Below are 17,522 nucleotides of genomic sequence, written 5' to 3' on the forward strand. Positions count from 1 at the left end.
CAGGGACAGAGCCGGGAATGGGACAGAGCCGGGAATGGGACAGAACTGGGACAGAACCGGGACAGAGCCGGGAATGGGACAGAGCCGGGAATGGGACAGAACAGGGACAGAACCGGGACAGAGCCGGGAATGGGACAGAGCCGGGACAGAGCCGGGAATGGGACAGAGCCGGGAATGGGACAGAACAGGGACAGAACCGAGACAGGGACAGAGCCGGGAATGGGACAGAGCCGGGACAGAACCGGGACAGAGCCGGGACAGAACCGAGACAGGGACAGAGCCGGGAATGGGACAGAACAGGGACAGAGCCGGGAATGGGACAGAACCGGGAACGGGACAGAACAGGGAATGAGACAGAGCAGGGACAGAGCCGGGAATGGGACAGAACAGGGACAGAACCGGGACAGAGCCGGGAATGGGACAGAGCCGGGAACGGGACAGAACTGGGACAGAGCCGGGAATGGGACAGAACCGGGACAGGGCCGGCAATGGGACAGAACTGGGACAGAAACGGGACAGAGTCGGGAATGGGACAGAAGTGGGAACGGGGACAGAGCCGGGACGAGGACAGAGCCGGGAATGGGACAGAACCGGGACAGACCTGGGACAGGGACAGAGCCTGGAATGGGACATAGCAGGGAATGGGACAGAGCCGGGACACGGACAGAGGAGGGCCTGGACAGAGCCAGGCCAAGGCCACAAAAGGAGCGCAATGTGCGCCCGCTTCCACTTCCCACCTGGAATTTAATCTATTTTATTCTATTAGTATTTTGGTTTTATTTCAATGTTAACTTTATTTTTATTTTATTATTTTCTTTCTTTTATATGTTGTATTGATTTTATTTTATTTTTATTTTGGATTTATTTATTGTATAATTTTTCATTTTAGTTATTTCTGTTTATTCTTTATTTCTTATTTTATTAGTTTTTATTGTATTAGCTTTTATTATTATTTATTTCATTGCTTAATTTAATTCATTATTTTCCGGGCTTTATATTTTATTTTATTCGGCTTTTTTGTGTTATTTAACTTATTAATAAATTTATTAATAAATTTATATATTAATAAATAATTATTTTTATTTATTTTAGACTTATTCATTTAAATGGCCGATATTTATTTACTTAAATGCACATCGTTTTTTTTTAATTATTATTTTATTTTATTTTGCCTCTCCCCAGAGCCCCCGCGGGTTGCCCCATTCGCAGCCCAGTCCCAGGTGTGTGTGATGGGGAGGGCACGGGGCGGGGCGGTGCAGGTGAAGGCGCTGCGTTCATCCAAGGCCAGCCCGCGGTCCCGGCTCCCCGGTGCCCCGGCGGCGCCGGACCCGGCTCGGGAGGGTGACAGGGACACGGCCTCCCCCTGGCTGGGCTCTGCTCTCCGGCCCTGCATTTCCCACCGCTGTGCTGTATCCCGGCCTGGAAAAAAGCACACAGTGGCCTCAGGGGTGAAAGGAACTCAGCCCGGGGCCAGAACCAGCTCCCGGCCCGGGATAAATGCCCAGAGCCCGGCCCGGGATAAACCCTCAAAGCCCAGTGCAGGATAAATCCCCCAGCTCAGCCCAGGATAAACCCCCTAGCCTGGCCCGGGATAAACCCTCAGCTCAGCCCAGCCTGGGATAAACCCCCTAGCCTGGCCTGGGATAAACCCTCAGCCCAGCCCAACCCAGGATAAACCCCCTAGCCTGGCCTGGGATAAACCCTCAGCCCAGCCCAGCCTGGGATAAACCCCCTAGCCTGGCCTGGGATAAACCCTCAGCTCAGCCCAGCCTGGGATAAACCCCCCAGCCTGGCCCAGGATAAACTCCCCAGCCCAGGATAAAACTCCATAGCCCAGCCCAGAATAAATCCCCATAGCCCAGTGGAGGATAAACCCCCCAGCCCAGCCCAGGATAAACCCCCCAGCCCAGCCCAGCCCAGCCCAGCAGCCAGTGCTGGCTCCCACAGACCTGCTCAGGAACACCGAGACTTCCCAGGAAACTGAGGAAAACCTTCCCAACCCGCTCCTGCCACTGGAGCCACCCCACAAACAGCAGGGAAACCCCACAAACACCAGAGAAACCCCACAAACAGCAGGGAAGCCCCACAAACACCAGAGAAACCCCACAAACAGCAGGGAAGCCCCACAAACACCAGAGAAACCCCACAAACAGCAGGGAAACCCAAACTGCTCCCACTCCGAGACACCGTCCCACACTGTGCTCTCCTGATCCTACAGAGTTCCTGCAAAAGGAACACCCCAGGGCTGAGACACCTCAGGGCTGCCCAGAATGGCATTTCTGGGGTCACTAAAGGAACACCCCAGGGCTGAGACACCTCAGGGCTGCCCAGAATGGCATTTCTGGGGTCACTAAAGGAAAACCCCAAAACTGTGACACCTCAGGACTGTCCAGAATGGCATTTCTGGGGTCACTAAAGGAAAACCCCAAAACTGTGACACCTCAGGACTGCCCAGAATGTTCTGGGGTCAGTAATGAACACCCCAAGGCTGTGAGACACCTCAGGACTGTCCAGAGTGGCATTTTTGGGGTCAGTCAGGAACACCCCAAGGCTGAGGCACCTCAGGGCTGTCCAGAATGTTCTGGGGTCAGTCAGGAATACCCCAGGGCTTCCCAGAATGGCATTTCTGGGGTCACTAAAGGAAAACCCCAAGGCTGAGACACTTGGGGGCTGTCCAGAATGGCATTTCTGGACAGAATATTTGGACAGAATTCTGGACAGAATTCATTTCATGAATACCCCAGGGCTGAGACACCCCAGGGCTGTTTAGAACAGCATTTTCTGGGGTTGTCTCCGTGGGGTTCCCCAAAGGAGGAGCTCAGGCATCCTCCCTGAGCTGCAGCGCCTCAGAGCCATCACCGTCAGTCACACCCCGACAGCTGGTCCAGCCCACAGCTCCACACCACAACTTCCAGCCAAGGCCCTCATAGGGCTGAGTGAAACATCTAATTACCATATCCTTAGAATAGATGTAATATAAATTTCATTACTCACTTAAAAGTTCTAAAGTTAACAGCATAAACTTGAAGTTGAGTAATTAAGTAATCCTTATATAGACACTTATTAAAGTATTTATACATATTATCTTAAATCTACATCTATCATTTTGCCAATTAAAATTAGGACTTTAATTGCAATTAAGTAATTTAATTGCCAATTGAACAGCAAAATTGCTAAGTGACTAATTTTAATGCCTATTTTAATTACCAATCATGACTGGGGAGGGAGCTAATCAAGCAGTATCAGAGTAATGATGTGAAAAAAAGCGGAGAACAAACATTCCAGACTCCACGCTTTTCAAAAAAGAACTCCAAATTGAATAAGTGCAAACACAATCGCGGCCGTGTGGAGGAATGCTGGGTTTGGGAGCACCAAGGGCGTGTTTAATTCCAGCCACCTCGCCGTGCCCCGGGTGCTGCCGCCGGGGGCTCCGTGCGCCCGGAGGGGCTGGGGCCGCCCCTCGCCGCTCCTGCGGGAAAGCAGCGCCTGCAGCCCAGCTCGGGGGTCCCAGGGCACCCCAGCGCGGGGAGGTGGGCACGGGGCAGGCGAGGGGAGCAGGAGCGCCACTGCGCTGCCCAGGTGGGGGAACACGGCCATGCACGCTCCTTGAGGTGCGAGCCCACCGGCCTGGCAGGCTCTGGGTGCCACGGGGGAGCCTTTCCAGCCATGGCTCCTGGGGGCCAGGCCAGCCCAGCCGGGCCCACAGGCCCCGAGGGGAAGTGCTTCTAGTGGTGCCATTTCCCATAAAAACCCCAAATCCCATAAAAACCCTGAATCCATGGCAGCCCGGGCTGCTATTTCCCATAAAAACCCCAAATCCCATAAAAGCCCTGAATCCATGACAGCCCTGGCTGCCATTTCCCATAAAAACCCCAATTCCCATAAAAACCCCTGAATCCATGTCAGGCCTGGCTGCTATTTCCCATAAAAACCCCAAATCCCATAAAAGCCCTGAATCCATGACAGCCCTGGCTGCCATTTCCCATAAAAACCCCAAATCCCATAAAACCCCTGAATCCATGTCAGCCCTGGCTGCTATTTCCCATAAAAACCCCAAATCCCATAAAAACCCTGAACCCATGGCAGCCCGGGCTGCCATTTCCCACAAAAGCCCCAAATCCCATAAAAACCCTGAATCCATGGCAGCCCGGGCTGCCATTTCCCATAAAAGACCTCAAATCCCATAAAACCCCTGAATCCATGTCAGCCTGGGCTGCCATTTCCCACAAAAGCCCCAAATCCCACAAAAGCCCCAAACCCATGGCAGCCCGGGCTGCCATTTCCCATAAAAACCCCAAATCCCATAAAAACCCTGAACCCATGGCAGCCCGGGCTGCCATTTCCCATAAAAGACCCCAAATCCCATAAAAACCCTGAACCCATGGCAGCCCGGGCTGCCATTTCCCACAAAAGCCCCAAATCCCATAAAAACCCTGAATCCATGTCAGCCGTGGCTGCTATTTCCCATAAAAGACCCCAAATCCCATAAAAGCCCCAAACCTATGGCAGCCCGGGCTGCCATTTCCCATAAAAACCCCAAATCCCATAAAACCCCTGAATCCATGTCAGCCTGGGCTGCCATTTCCCACAAAAGCCCCAAATCCCACAAAAGCCCCAAACCCATGGCAGCCCGGGCTGCGGTGCAGCCGGTGCCCCAGGGAGCACAGTCAGTTCTTGTTGGGGTGAGGCACCCACGGGGGCTCCTGGGGCTGCTCCTCCCTGGCAGGAGCGGTGCGATGGCATCAGCACCACCACCGGGAGGCTGCCACCCCTGCAGCCCCGAGGTGCCACTGGGGCGCTGGCCTGGCACTGGGGGAGCACTGGGGGCACTGGGGGCACTGGGGGGCACTGGTGGCACTGGGGGCACTGGGGGCACTGGGGGGCACTGGTGGCACTGGGGGCACTGGTGGCACTGGGGGCACTGGGGGCACTGGGAGCACTGGGGGGCACTGGGGGAGCACTGGGGGCACTGGCAGCACTGGGGGGCACTGGGGGAGCACTGGGGGCACTGGGGGCACTGGGAGCACTGGGAGCACTGGGAGCACTGGGGGGCACTGGGGGAGCACTGGGAGCACTGGGAGCACTGGGGGGCACTGGGGGAGCACTGGGAGCACTGGGAGCACTGGGGGGCACTGGGGGAGCACTGGGGGCACTGGCAGCACTGGGGGCACTGGGAGCAATGCGAGGCACTGTCAGCACTGGGTGGCACTGGCAGCAATGGGGGGCACTGGCAGCAGTGGGGGGCACTGGCAGCAATGGGGGGCACTGGCAGCAATGGGGGGCACTGGCAGCAATGGCGGGCACTGGGAGCACTGGGGGGCACTGGCAGCAATGGGGGGCACTGGCAGCACTGGGAGCACTGGCAGCAATGGCGGGCACTGGGGGCACTGGGGATGCACTGGCAGCAATGGGGGGCACTGTCAGTGTGGTGGGCAGCACCGAGGGCAGCACCAGCATGGCCGGGCAGGGTCCGTGCTGTGCCCCTGGCAGCAGCTCCCTCCAACACCCTCTGGCAGGGCCTGAGGGAGTCCATAAATCAGAGGGGTTTGGGAAAGCTGCAAAGGGCAGCCTCAGATACAGCAGAACTGTGGTCAGAGCCAAGCAGCAGCCATGAGATTGGGCAGCAGAAAAATCATTTAAACTGTAGAAAAGCAAGGACAAATAGAACAATGGTCTGCGTATTAATGCTTGTCTAGAATGACTCCCTAAGGTGCTGAAAAGTTTATCTAGTGAGATATTAGTGAGTTCTGAGCCTAATAATGGAGTTTTATCTGCTGCCTAAGATATGAGCAGATGACACCTTCCCATTTTCATATCCATGTAATGAGACTGATGCTGAAAAATAAAACATCTCAAGGCACATTCCCCAGCAGTCCCACCCCGTTTGTGGTTTGTAAATAGCCCCTGGCCAACGATAGGGCTCGGTGGGCATGGCAGGGCTGAGCTTGTGGGGCATCCTCAAGAGGCTCCTGCAGCCCCTTTGCACCTCCTGTAGCACCAGAGCAGCTCCTGCAGCCCCAGTGCAGCTCCTGCAGCTCCTGCAGCCCCAGTGCAGCTCCTGCAGCCCCAGTGCAGCTCCTGCAGCTCCTGCAGCCCCAGTGCAGCTCCTGCAGCCCCAGTGCAGCTCCTGCAGCTCCTGCAGCCCCAGTGCAGCTCCTGCAGCCCCTGTGCAGCTCCTGCATCAGGCCCTTCCCTGCACAGACTCCCCTCACTGCTCACACCCTGTCTAACCTGCTGCTTGTCCCAGCAGGCAGTTTTGGCAGCGAAGGGATTTGCTGCCTCTCCAACAGAGCAAAGTTTCAGACCAGCCAGGAGGTGCTGGCACAAAGGGACAGTTGTGTGCCAGGGCCTGGGTGCCCTGCCTGGCCCAGGGGGTGCAGGGGGCAGTGCCAGGCCCCCAGCAGCCACCCCTGTCCCCACAGCAGGGACACAGGGACAGCTGTGCTGGTGCCCTCACCCTGATCCAAGGGTGCTGTCACTCCAGTGAGCCCCCCGAGGGAACGAGGGTGGAGTGTCCTTCTGTCCAGCGTCACACGAGGGCTGAAGTCCCCAGACAGAGAAGGAGGCGTGGCCTGGAGCTGGTGTTGCCCCCTGGGCAGTGCCAGCCCCAGCGCCAGCCCCAGCCGGGGTTCGGTGTCTCAGGGCTGCAGCAGCAGCTCCCAGCTCCCCTCTGGCCTCAGGGGCAGTTCCAGCCCGGGCACTCGGTCCCAGGGCTCACACTCGTGTTCCACCAGCCCACCAGGCCTCCAGCAGCTCTGACCCAGCTCTGATGTCCGTGAGGGGCTGGAGGCACACGTGAACCTGGATGTCCTGCTGTGAAGTCAGGGCGTGGGAGTCTCCCTGCCGGGCTGGGCTGTGAACGGGCCATCTCACAAGCGCTCCGTTATCCCCCTCAGATATCCCAGAAACTTCAAGGGAGCGTTATTCTGCTCTTCCTCCCGCTCCTGGTGCCCTCCCGAAGCTCAGCCGTGCAGGCGGTGTCCGATGACACCAGGTGTTTATCGCAGCAGTGCCCATTTCCCCGGAGTCCTTGCCAGCCCGTGCCAGTCCCGTGGGAGCCGCGTTGTCCCCGTGTCGCTGCCGGCCACTCGCAGCGCCTGCCAGGGCCCCGAACGCGGGGATGTTCCCGGTGCTCGGTGTCCGGGTCCGGTGCCGCGGGAGCGCTGCGGGCTGGGGCTGAGATCCGCGGGGTGAGAGGCTAAAGGGCCCATATGGCGCTCGCTGCCGACCGTCTGCTCCCTGCCCCGCCGCGCCGCGCCTGCCGCCGCAGCATCTGCCCGCCCGCAGGCAGCTGTGCCGAGCCGCGCCGCCCCGAGCCTCGCCTGGCTGCGGGGGCTGAGTGCCGGGACCCCCTATCCTGTCCTATCCTGTCCTGTCCTGTCCTATCCTATCCTGTCCTATCCTGTCCTGTCCTATCCTATCCTGTCCTATCCTGTCCTGTCCTATCCTATCCTATCCTATCCTATCCTATCCTATCCTATCCTATCCTATCCTATCCTATCCTAATCCTATCCTGTCCTGTCCTATCCTATCCTGTCCTGTCCTGTCCTGTCCTATCCTATCCTATCCTATCCTATCCTATCCTAATCCTATCCTGTCCTATCCTATCCTATCCTATCCTATCCTATCCTATCCTATCCTATCCTAATCCTATCCTATCCTATCCTATCCTATCCTATCCTATCCTATCCTATCCTATCCTGTCCTGTCCTGTCCTGTCCTGTCCTATCCTATCCTATCCTATCCTATCCTATCCTATCCTATCCTATCCCCACCCCCATCGTCTCCATCCTCACCCCCATCCCCGTCCCCATCCCGTCCCCGTCCCTGTCCCCATCCCCGTCCCCGCCCCGTCCCCATTCCCATTCCCATCCCGTCCCCATTCCCATTCCCATTCCCATCCCCATCCCCATCCCCATCCCCATCCCCATCCCATCCCATCCCATCCCATCCCATCCCATCCCATCCCATCCCATCCCATCCCATCCCATCCCATCCCCGCCCGCTGTACCTGCCTCCGCCGCGGGCGCGGAGCGGGGCGGAGCGGCCGGAGCCGGGAGCGGAGCCCGGTGCCGGGGGCCGCCGCGCCCCCTCGCAGCCGCCGCCGCGCGTCAGCGCCCGTCACGGCCCGTCAGCGGCGGCGGGTGACGGCAGCGCCGGGGGAGCGGCCCGGGGCCGGGGGGGCGGCTGACGGCGGGCGGGGGCGGCCCCGGGCTGACCCGCTCCCCTCCGGGCTGACCCGCGTGCTCCCGGGCTGACCCACTCCCCTCCGGGCTGACCCGCTCCTTCCCGGGCTGACCCGCGTGCTCCCGGGCTGACCCGCGTGCTCCCGGGCTGACCCGCTCCTTCCCGGGCTGACCCGCTCCCTCCCGGGCTGTCCCTCTGTCCCCTCTGTCCCTCTGTCCCCTCTGCGCTGTCCCGCTCATCCCGGGCTGTCCCTCTGTCCCCTCTGCGCTGTCCCGCTCATCCCGGGCTGTCCCTCTGTCCCCTCTGCGCTGCCCCGCTCATCCCGGGCTGTCCCTCTGTCCCCTCTGTCCCTCTGTCCCCTCTGTGCTGTCCCGCTCATCCCGGGCTGTCCCTCTGTCCCCTCCGGGCTCTCCCCTGCCGCTGCTCAGCGCTCCCGCATAGCCGAGGACTGGGGAGTGGTCTGTGTTTTGATTTGAGGGGGGGTTTTTTTTGGGTTTTTTTGTTTGGTTGGTTTGGTTTGGGTTTAGTTTGGTTTTTCCCACCCACCACTCACCCCCCGATGTTCCATCACCACATGGTTCAGGGAGCATTCCTGCTGGAAGTGTTGGACCGGCTCCAGCCCTGGCTCTGGGGAGCTCAGCCTGGAGCAAAGGAGGCTCAGGGGGCCCTGTGGCTCTGCACAGCTCCTGCCAGGAGGGCACAGCCGGGGGGTCAGGCTGTGCTCCGGGGAACAGGGACAGGGAACGGCCTCAGGCTGGGTCAGGGCAAGTTCCTTTCAGATATTGCAGAAAATTTCTTCCCTGAAAGCGCTGTCAGCCCTGACACAGCTGCCCGGGGCAGTGGTGGAGTCCCCATCCTTGAATGGATTTAAATTCCCATCCTTGGATCCATTTAAAATCCCCATCCTCAAATGGATTTAAATTCCCATCCTTGAATGGATTTTAAACCCCCATCCTCGAATGGATTTAAAACCTGTGTGCATGAGGCACGTGGGGACCGGGGTCAGTGGTGACCTCAGCAGTGCTTGGGGAATGGTTGGACTCGATGGTGAAAGCTTTTCCAACCCCAACAATGCTGTGATTCCCTGATTTTGGGATCCCACGGGCCCAGCCCTGCCCAGGGTGCAGCTGCTCCCCTCTGTGACGAGGAGCGCATCGCTGGGTTTGATGTCAGACACGCGTCCCCTGCATGCAACTGATCCCAGCAAACAGACTATTTAAAGTGCCTGCTGAAGTTTCCTTGCATAAAACATCTCCAGACTCGCCCCCCACGCACACACGCTCACACAGGCGTCGGTTGGGTTTTTAGCTTGGCAGCGTTCTCCTAACAGGCTTGGCAATGCCGAAAGCAGTAACTACGCTGCAGAGTCTGTTACAGCTCCTCATGCTACGCAGTCCTGAACTCCTGCTGGCTGACAGGCTGCCAGCCAGGCTGCAAGAATGGGAAAACAGCCCCCAAACCGTCCCAGGAACAGCACAGACCCCCTGGCTGCAGGTGGGGCGGGGAAGGATCGGGGACAGGCAGCCCAGCCCCGCAGGGACAGACGGACAGAGCTGCCCCGTTCCCGCTCCTCCAGCAGATTACAGGGACACAGCTGCACTGTCCCTCTGGAATTCACGTGCAGCTGCCCCTGGGTGCCCTCGAGCCCCACAGGAGCACCAGGAGGGGGTCCCAGGGCCAGCTCTGCCCACGGTGCTGGGGAGGCGTCCAGGGTCTGCACTGGCCATCGCCCGCTGCTTTGGGAATGCTCTCAGGGACTGTCTCTGCCCCAGGCTGTTCTGCCAGCTCTGGAAACCCCCAAAACACAGCGCTTGACTGATGTATTTGTGCCACAAACAGTCAAAAATAGCATAATTGCCCATTGTTTTCCCTCTATTTTGGGAATTACTGACACAAGACACAGAATTCTGGAATAATTAACTGCTTTCGTTAAGTGAAATGTATTTTGTTGTTTTGAGTGAAACCCTTCCTCGGCTTGGGAAGGATTTGCTCAATGTATCTGGGGTCCTTCCCTTCGGCAGCATATTCCCTGGAAGACACTGCCAAGCAGGAAAACCAGCACCCACAGAAGCAGGGAGAAGGAGCAGGTTTGCAGTGACTGGTCACACAGGGAGGAGCTGCTGGCCCAGCTCCAGATGGACAAGGCTGTCCAGAGGTCCTTGCGCACGCAGAGGGGTCAGTGACGAGCTCCAAAAGTGGCCCTGGGTCTGCTGGGAGCAGAAGCCAGGGGAGACACTCAACACAAAGCCCAGCATTTTTCCTCCAAGGTGTTTCTCATTACAGGGGCCTGTGTGAGGTCTCTGGGGCTCGGATCAGGAGCCGCATCCCCGGTGCCAAAGCTGCCCGTGCAGAGAGGGGATGCTGGGGACACCACGGCAGCTGTCACCCATCCCGCTGCGCAGTGCAGGTGTGACACAGTGCCCGAGGGGTGTCTGCTCCCTCCCAGCCACCCAGGCTGCTCAGTGAGACGGGCCCCAAACCAGAGGCTGAAGTGCTCCCCATTTTCTGTGGGATTTACGGCTCAAAGGAAACGCAGGGGCTGCGGGAACGGGGAACAGGAGCATCCAGGGGCTGTGGGAACGGGGAACAGGCACACTCTGGAACGGGCACAGCCAGGGGCTGAGGGAATGGGGAACAGGAGCATCCAGGGGTTGCGGGAACGGGGAATGGGGAATGGGGAACAGGAGTATCCAGGGACTGAGGGGAATGGGCACAGCCAGGGGCTGCAGGGAACGGGGAACAGGGAACAGGCACAGCCAGGGGCTGAGGGAATGGGGAACAGGGAACGGGCACAGCCAGGGGCTGCAGGGAATGGGGAACAGGAACACTCAGGGGCTGTGGGAACGGGGAACGGGCACAGCCTGGAACGGGCACAGGGGAACGAAGCCCACGGCCCCACCAGCGAGAGCCTGGCCCGCCCTGCCCCGGGGCTGCAGGGGCCCGTCCTTCCCCTTCGCCCACAGCTTAACAAAGCCATTTTCCAGCGGGGCTGCGAGCCCCGAGGCCTCCCGAAGCGGAGCTATTTTGAGTATTTTCCGCAGCATCTCCGAGCGCTGCTGTGCTCATGACTGGTGGGTGGGAGATGCACGCACGCAGATCTCCGGAGTGTGCCAGCCCAGCCTCCTCCTCCTCCTCCTCCCGGCAGCGGAGCCCGGGCTGAGGCGGCGGCTCAGAGTCCCCAGCAGCCCCAGGCTGTCCCGGGCTGTCCCTGCGGGGCTGGGTGGCTGTCCTGGCACCCTGGGTGCCTGTCAGGGGCTGTGTCCCCTGCCCAGGACATGTCCCAGCAAGGGGCTGCTCCAGGGATGGAGGGTTTGCATCCCTCCGTTCCCCCGGACAGGACAGCCTGGTTTGCACAGCACGAGGTTAATTTCTAGAGGAGACCCAGGTGTGTTTTGAATTCATGCTCTGAACCAAGGCCCTGGCAGTGTCCCAGCCAGGTGTGACACTGGGGCTTGGAGCAGCCTGGGGCAGTGCAAGGTGTCCCTGCCATGGCAGGGTGGGACACAGTGAGCTGTGAGGTCCCTTCCATCCCAAAACATCCCGCACTCTCGGGTTCTGTGTTGCTGAAATGGCTCCCGAGGTATTAAAAGTCTTTTTCCCAGCCCCGTGACCGAAGAAGTCGAGATTCCTCAGCTCTGCTTCTCAAGGTTGTTTATTTTTCCTTATCTATAACATTCTTTTTCTGACCTGCTGAGATCTGTCAGGCAGGTTGGGTTGTGGCACAGTCCCTGCCCTTGGGGTGGTGTTGCCTTTTTATACTAAGTACTACGTGTACTTTATTTACAATAATTTTCCAATACCCATCACCTATGTTAGACAGTCTGTCTCTGCTCTAAACCAATCCAAAGTGTCACCATCACAGCAGAAGATGGAGGACAAGAAGAAGAAGAAGAAGGAGAAGAAGGACAGGACACGCCCAGATTCCTCCATCTTGTCTCTTGAACCCCCATTCTAAATCACGAAAATTCTACTTTTTCACCCTGTGACAAATTCACTATCATTCTACTCAAACCCTTGTGGCTTGTGAACCTTCACACAAAGTTGGGAATTGTTTCCATGGGCTAAAATGGAAGGCACAGGTGTTTGTGACTCTGTGCCAAGGTCTCTGAGCCCCTGCCGGGGTCTGGAATCACCCAGGGCAGCCAGAGGGATGTCCTGGGCTCTGACACTGCAGCTCTGTGATGCTGAGCCCAAGCTATAAAGCACAAGCTCCTCTGGGCAGAGGCTGCTGGAACCTTCCATCACTGCAGAAGGTCCTGATGACCAGGGACAGAGTGCAAGAGCCCCGAGCTGCACCCTGAGCCCACCCAGGCCTTGCCCAGGCTGCTGACACCTCTGCCATGGGGCAGGGATGCGGCTCAGCGCTGGGCTTGGCAGCAGTGATGGGTTCATGGTTGGGCTCTGTGTCTGAGAGGGCTTTTGCGCCCCAAGCCCTCCTGTGGCTCTGAGACAGCCCCCAGAGATGGAGCTCAGCACTGTCTGCTTGTCCTGCCGCCCGTGTGTTTGTCCTGCCGCCCGTGTGACAATGCTGCCTCCTGCTAAAAGGCTCACGCTGTGCTGCAGGCCCCAGAAAAGAGAGGGAAAACACAGAGAAAAAACAGCTCCTGAGAGTCATGAGTTTGCAAAACTCGCCGTGTCAGCGATGGCTGCTGTCATTAGGGGGAAATGGCAGGGACAACAAACCCATTAATGCAGCTGTTAATTGGACGCAGGACCGTGTGGAGAACGGCGTTTGTAATGACGAGAATAGTTACTAAAATACCATTTTTGCTTTTTAAAATGCCTGACTTCAGTACAGAGTATGGAGGAGTTATGTTTTGAAAAGTTAATTATTTCCAGGAGCCGGGAGGGGCCGGGAGAGGGAACCGGGAGAGACCGGGAGGGGTTGGGAAGGTTCGGGAGGAGTCGGGAAGAGGAACTTGGAGGGTTCGGGAGGAGTCGGGAAGAGGAACTTGGAGGGTTCGGGAGGAGTCGTCCCGGTGCCGCTCCTGCTCCCGGCGGGGCTGAAGGCGGCCGGCAGCCGTGGGAACAGACAGACAGACAGACAGACAGACAGCGTTCGTGTGCGGACTGAGCGCAGCTGGAGCCGGGCAGGTGTGAGCAGCAAACGCCTCCTGCGGCAGGGCAGCACGGGCTGCGAGAGCGCTGGGCTCCGGCTGCTGGGACAGGGACTGATTCCTGCAGGGCCAGGGATTCCTGCAGGACAGTGATTGATTCCTGCAGGGACAGTGATTCCTGCAGGGACAGTGATTCCTGCAGGGACAGGGATTCCCCCAGGGACAGGGATTCCTGCAGGGACAGTGATTCCTGCAGGGCCAGGGATTCCCCCAGGGACAGTGATTCCTGCTGCAGGGACAGGGATTCCTGCAGGGACAGGGATTCCTGCAGGGACAGTGATTCCTGCAGGGACAGGGATTCCCCCAGGGACAGGGATTCCTGCAGGGACAGTGATTCCTGCAGGGCCAGGGATTCCCCCAGGGACAGTGATTCCTGCTGCAGGGACAGGGATTCCTGCAGGGACAGGGATTCCTGCAGGGACAGTGATTCCTGCAGGGACAGGGATTCCCGCAGGGACAGTGATTCCTGCAGGGCCAGGGATTCCTGCAGGGACAGGGATTCCCCCAGGGACAGGGATTCCCCCAGGGACAGTGATTCCTGCAGGGACAGTGATTCCTGCAGGGCAGTGATTCCTGCTGGCACAGTGATTCCTGCAGGGACAGGGATTCCTGCTGGCACAGTGATTCCTGCAGGGACAGGGATTCCTGCTGGCACAGTGATTCCTGCAGGGCCAGGGATTCCCGCAGGGACAGGGGTTCCTGCAGGGACAGGGATTCCTGCAGGGCAGTGATTCCTGCAGGGCCAGGGATTCCTGCTGGCACAGTGATTCCTGCAGGACAGTGATTCCTGCAGGGCAGTGATTCCTGCAGGGACAGGGATTCCTGCTGCAGGGAGCAGCGTGTGCAGGTGTAACGCACTGTGCTGCACACTCCGGCTGTGCCTGGAGCTGCTCCCCAGGGAATTCTGCCCCTCTGCCCCTGTGCTCAGGTGAGAGCGCACCTGCAGAGCTGCCCCAGCCCTGGGCTCCCACAGCAGAGGGACCTGGAGCTGCTGCAGGGCTGGAGCCCCTCTGCTCTGGGGCCAGGCTGGGAGAGCTGGGAATGTTCCCCTGGAGAAGGGAAGGATTCAGGCAGAGCTCAGAGCCCCTGGCAGGGCCTGAAGGGGCTCCAGGAGAGCTGGAGAGGGACTGGGGACAAGGGATGGAGGGACAGGAGCCAGGGAATGGCTCCCAGTGCCAGAGGGCAGGGATGGATGGGACATTGGGAATTGGGAATTCCTGGCTGGGCTGGGATTCCCAGAGCAGCTGGGGCTGCCCCTGGATCCCTGGCAGTGCCCAAGGCCAGGATGGAGTAGCCTGGGACAGTGGGAGGTGGGGATGGGATGGGATGGGATGGGATGGGATGGGATGGGATGGCATGGCATGGCATGGCATGGCATGGCATGGCATGGCATGGCATGGGATCTAAGGTCCCTTCCAGCCCAACCCATTTTGGGATTCCCTGATCCTACAACCATGAGAGTCTCCAAGCTTCAGTTCCTCTTCCCTCCTCTCAGCACTTTGCTGCCAGCCAAGCTCACTGGAATTCAGCACAAGTGTAGGATGGACGCACACCCAGTGGTACAAAAATGTACACTCACCCTTTCCCAACAATGGAATAATCACGGAGAAACATGCAATTAATCATGCATAGTAAATAATTTAGTCTTTTTTTGCAACACATGAAGCACAGTGAGTAAAAAATCAGTGATTTGAGAAGAGTAATATTAAATAAAACTATGCAAAATGAAGCTCAGCCTGCACACTGAATGGAGGAAAAACTGGGTTTTATTCAATTTTAATTAAATGGGATCTGGTTCTTCAATATGGAAAAAACTAGATTAAAACTGAGGCAAAAATTGAATCCCATTAATATTACCAGTAAATAAAAATACATTATTTTTTGGTTGAGGGAGCTTTAATAATAAGAGGCATCATAAAGAGAGAAATCAAAACTGGATTGTACATTCACCAGATTGTTCAATACAAAAGCCAACAAAATTAGCCCATATTGATGTGACAAGCGAGAAGAAATATATTAGTTTCCAGCTCACAACATTCCACTACAAGGTATCATTGGAAAACCGAGTCAATTTTGATATCAGTCAGATCCCGATTAAATGAGGCCACACTTGCAGCAGCAGCAGCCCCACGGGCCTGGCCCCTCCAGGAGAGGAAAATGGATTTATTGCAGCCCCTCCCCTGCCCTCCAGCAGGGCCTGGGTGGGCAGGGCTGCAGGCTGGGGTGGGCAGCGCAGCCACTGCCACCTCTGGGGGCAGGAAAGCCCAGGAAAGGTCTTGTTTTAATATTTGCAGTGAGACTGAGGTCTTCACGTTCGAAACGATGCTGTGGGTCAGCCTGGATAGTGAGGGCTGTCTGCTGCTTGTCATGGAAGGTGACGTGTTCCAGGGATAGAAATTTGTGTTTCCAAGGCTCTTCCAGGAAAAGGAAAAAAAAATTGGGTCCAGGAGAGAGATTTCCTAATATCCATACCTTAAAAACTAAGGTAATACTAAGCAAACAAACTGAAAACCAAATATTTTTTACCTGAAGTGTTTCTGCTGGCTGGGGACAGAGCAAGAGCTGCAAATGGAGAGTGAGGTTCAGGGAATAAGTCAACATTGAAGGAAATATGATAATAAAATGAACAACAATATGAACTATATTAGTAACAATAATAGCAGTAATAATAATAGCTGCATTATTATTATTATTATTATTATTATTATTATTATTATTATTATTATTATTATTATTATTATTACCCTTTATATATATATATTATTATTATAACCCTTTTTAGGGTGCAATATTTTATATTATAACCCTTTAGGGTGAAATATTTTAATCAGGCATTCTCTGACAAATGGAAAGTGCCCTGTTGAGTGATCTGCCTAACAAGGCTCCACGCAGGTCTCCAGAGCAGCTCGTGCCTTGCTCTGCCGGGAAGGGCAGAGAATTAAAGGGCTGTGAGGAGGCAGGAGCACCCCGCTGCCTGGACAGCCTCCTTGCCAGTGTAACCTGGTAATTGTGCTGCAGCCTGGCCTCCTCCTTTTGCCTCAAATCCTGAAATGTTAATTTTCATCTCTGATTAAGCTGCAGACCAGTCGAGGCTCCTTTTATTAAGTCAGGCAGACTCCTACCTGCTTCCCGAGGGCTAAATTTGGCTGGCAAAGCCATTGTAATATTGTGTAATTAATTTGCCAGTCAAATAATTTCTGCAGGGCTCTAATTTACTTATCTGTCTGCAACACTAATGAATCTCCCATCTTAGTACTTTAATCATGTTTTCTGCCTTTTTATCTCCTTTTTTAACTCCAACTTTCCTAATTGTTTGCTATGGGCTCATCTGTCACCTGTATTTTGGGGCTGTGTTTGTTCTCACAACAAAAGGCAGCCAAGCACGTGGACTCTGTAGCTCTCCTTCATGGCTGGGAGCTGCTTGAAGCCTTCCTTGCTTTATTCTTCAATTCCAACAAGCAAGAGAGCTGAGTCAGTAAAAATCAAGATGCAAAAATCCAGGAGAAAAAGCCATTTGTATTTGGAGGACTCAAGGTAGTAACTTCATTCCGGCTCGTGTAACCTGTGTGCAGAACTTCCTAAAGGTCATTCTGAGCACTCTATTCCCTGATTAGTGCCAGTGGGAAATAGGTTTCAAAAAATAGGGATATGACACCTGAGGACACCATTGGTGGCCATGGTGGGGGTGGGTTGATGCTTGGACTCCATTATCTGAAAGCTCTTTTTCAACCTTAATGATTCTTTGATTCCTTGAAATGTAACATTGGCAAGTTTTTACTTGCTTAACTTTGTAAATCACAAGTCTGTAGCAATTTTTTGTTTTTCTAACAAATTTATGACATAAAATACTGAAGTCAGTGGCACATTCCTGTAGTGTTAAGTACTTCAGTGGGGTTCCAACACACCAACTCTGATGTTTGTCACTTCACAGTTTTCCTGGTCTCTAATGGGAATGTTTTGTGAAGGAGAACAGGAATGCTCAATAAAAGATAAATAATCATGCAGAATCACAGAATCCCTGAGGCTGGGAAATCCCTCCAGGATAAGGAGTCCCAGCTGTGCCCATGCCCACCCTGTCCCCAGCCCAGAGCCCTGAGTGCCACCTCCAGAATTCCTGGGACACCCGCAGGGATGGGCACTGCAAACCTCCCTGGGCAGCTGCAATCCCTGAGCCCCCTTTGCATGGGGAAATTCCTGCTGTGCCCACCCTGAGCTGCC

The 17,522-nt window shown here is 56.0% G+C and overlaps 1 long non-coding RNA gene across 2 annotated transcripts; it reads right to left on the reverse strand.

The window, feature by feature from the left end:
- Positions 1-1,120: 1,120 nt before the first annotated feature.
- On the reverse strand, positions 1,121-8,087 carry LOC118689193 (uncharacterized). Of its 2 annotated transcripts, none has more exons than XR_004980576.2 (3): positions 8,012-8,087; positions 6,458-7,198; positions 1,121-1,419 (listed from the first exon to the last, which is right to left on the reverse strand). It is a non-coding gene; the product is annotated as an uncharacterized LOC118689193 (long non-coding RNA). The 2 variants fall into 2 exon arrangements; XR_008508496.1 differs by having other exon boundaries at positions 6,458-7,176; positions 8,012-8,081.
- Positions 8,088-17,522: the final 9,435 nt, after the last annotated feature.

This window comes from Molothrus ater, chromosome 7, assembly GCF_012460135.2.
Source record: "Molothrus ater isolate BHLD 08-10-18 breed brown headed cowbird chromosome 7, BPBGC_Mater_1.1, whole genome shotgun sequence".
Classification (NCBI taxonomy): Eukaryota; Metazoa; Chordata; class Aves; order Passeriformes; family Icteridae; genus Molothrus; species Molothrus ater.